The 2,559-nt window shown below is 43.3% G+C and overlaps 1 protein-coding gene across 1 annotated transcript in view; it reads left to right on the plus strand.

Moving 5' to 3' along the window:
- LOC137537113 (uncharacterized) overlaps nucleotides 1–2,559 on the plus strand; it is a 162,792-nt gene that overhangs the window by 25,305 nt on the left and 134,928 nt on the right. The gene's annotated exons all lie outside the window — the stretch shown is intronic.

Below are 2,559 nucleotides of genomic sequence, written 5' to 3' on the forward strand. Positions count from 1 at the left end.
CCTACAGTAAAATATGGTGGTGGTTCGGTCATGCTGTGGGGCTGTGTGGCCAGTGCAGGGACTGTGAATCATGTCAAAGTTTAGGGACGCATGGATTCAGCAGATTCTGGAGACCAATGTCCAGGAATCAGTGAGAAAGCTGAAGCTGCGCTGGGGCTGGATCTTTCAACAAGACAACGACCCTAAACACTACTCAAAATCCACTAAGGCAGTCATGCAGAGGAACAAGCACAATGTTCTGGAATGGCCATCTCAGTCCCCAGACCTGAATATAATTGAAAATATGTGGTGTGAGTTAGAGAGCTGTCCATTCTAGGAAGCCATCAAACCTGAATGAACTTCAGATGTTTTGTAAAGAGGAATGGTCCAAAATACCTTCAACCAGAATCCAGACTCTCATTGCAACCTACAGGAAGAGTTTAGCGGCTGTAATTTCTGCAAAGGGAGGATCTACTAAATATTTTTTTATTTCATTTCTTTTTTGTTGTGAATGTAAAAACAATCTCTAAATACAAAGTATTCTGTGCTTGATTCTTTATATTTTTTTAATAAAGGCTGATTTAAAAAAAACAATCTCTAATCCATCAAAACTGAGAAGCATCGAAACAGAAAACTTTGCTGCAGATAAATTGCAAGCTTGGAGGAGAACTGTGGGGAGATGGACATTCCCCTGAAAAATGTTATGGTGATCGGAATGGATGTCTACCATGATGCCGGCCGGAGTTCCCGTTCAGTGACAGGCTTTGTTCCCAGCATAAATTCTTTCCTGACCCGCTTCTACTCCCGTGTAGTCTTTCAGCTTCCACATCAGGAGATTATGGATGGCTTGAAGCTGTGCCTTGTGGCAGCTCTCCATAAATACTAAAAGGTAAATAATGCGTTGCCAGAGAACATTGTGGTGTACCGAGGTGGAATGCTGGATGGACAGCTCATCACAGTGCAGGATTATGAGAAATGTTAAGCACCTGAGATTTGTGGGAATTGATTTTGAGGTTTGAAATATAGCCAAATTCCTAAAATTTGTGGATCAGATTAGGCAAAGCCGCAATATCCAGTCCACTGATAGCCTTGTCGGACCTAACCGCATTAAGGAAGGGTTCTAGGTCAGAATGTGTATGAGGGGAGATGGGGGGACATTCCAGCCTAGTACTGTTAGGTATAGAGAAAGTCTCTGACAGATTATTTGTTTTTACTCTCACCAAGAGGCTGCAATATCTATTTCCTTTTAAACAATACCAGTTGCCTGGCAGCCCTGCGGATCTATTTGGCTGCTGTAGTGTCTGAATCACACCTGAAACAAGCATGCAGCTAATCTTGCCAGACCTGACAACAATGTCAGAAACACCTGATCTGCTGGATGCTTGTGCAGGGTCTGTGGCTAAAAGTATTAGAGGCAGAGGATCAGCAGGACAGCCAGGCAACTAAGCCAGGGGGATCAGCTCCACAGCCACCCACCTCTAAGGGGAGCTGGGCCTATTATCCTGCTCTGATTAGCTGCTTGGTGATACATATGAAGGATAAGGGAACCCCATGCCCCCATTTTGTGTCGATAAGGCCAGCAATGTTTGGCATGTTCTAGCTAGTTTATTATCCCGTATATAACTATTTATATTGGATTGTAAACTGTTAAAATAGGATTTATGTATTTGAATTGGTATCGTCTGAATCGCATATATACATTTTAATAGGACATTCATTTTGATAGAGGCTAAGCTTCCAATCCATGAAAGATGAGACTTTGAGCCCTGGAATTTTAGGTCTACTGTGATGAGAAAATTTGAGGAAAGTTTAGAAGGGAGAGATGTCTGTAGTCAGCAGGAATTTGGACACCTGGGTATTAAACAGAGTCTTGATCAGTGAAGACCAAGACCAACATACTCACCTAAGGAAAGGAAAGGTTCTGAGTCCTATAAAACCTTCCCGTTCCTCTCTTGGTCCACAAGTTCCACTGCTGGCTCCCCTATTAGCAGTCTCTGACTGATGGATCAGAGACTGCTCTCTGTGGGCGGGAGACCCCAGAGCCTTTCCTCTCCCAGGCAGCCAAATAATTTTCTCCGTGAGGTTCAGCAGGGTGGTCTTGGGTGATGTCATAAAGAAAAGAAGGTTATCCACGATGACTTGCAATAATTAATCACAGCCCAGGGATAGCTGAAGTATCTGAGCTGAGGAGAACATGTGCGGGATCTCTTGTCTACTGGTAAACATTCTCTAACTGTGTTTGAAACCACCACAGCAAGATTTTCACACTCAAGGTTTTTTTCCCCTGTAATCTTCTGTAGTCTTCTGAGAGATGCAGATACCAGCACTGCCTGTGACGTTTTAGATCAGCAGGGCTGCCAGCAACTGGTATTGTTTAAAAGGAAATACATTTGGCAGCCTCCATATATACTGTTTGCTTCAGTTGTCCTTTAATTAAAGTGTATGGCTATGTTCAGATTGGTGTAGTGCAGGTGATTCCATAAACAGAGGCTGCAATTAGCCTATTCACCACAAGATGGCAACCTCACCTCTACCAGATGGAACGCACAGAAAGGAAGTAATTAAAGCCACAGATCGGAA

Source organism: Hyperolius riggenbachi, chromosome 10, assembly GCF_040937935.1.
Source record: "Hyperolius riggenbachi isolate aHypRig1 chromosome 10, aHypRig1.pri, whole genome shotgun sequence".
Classification (NCBI taxonomy): Eukaryota; Metazoa; Chordata; class Amphibia; order Anura; family Hyperoliidae; genus Hyperolius; species Hyperolius riggenbachi.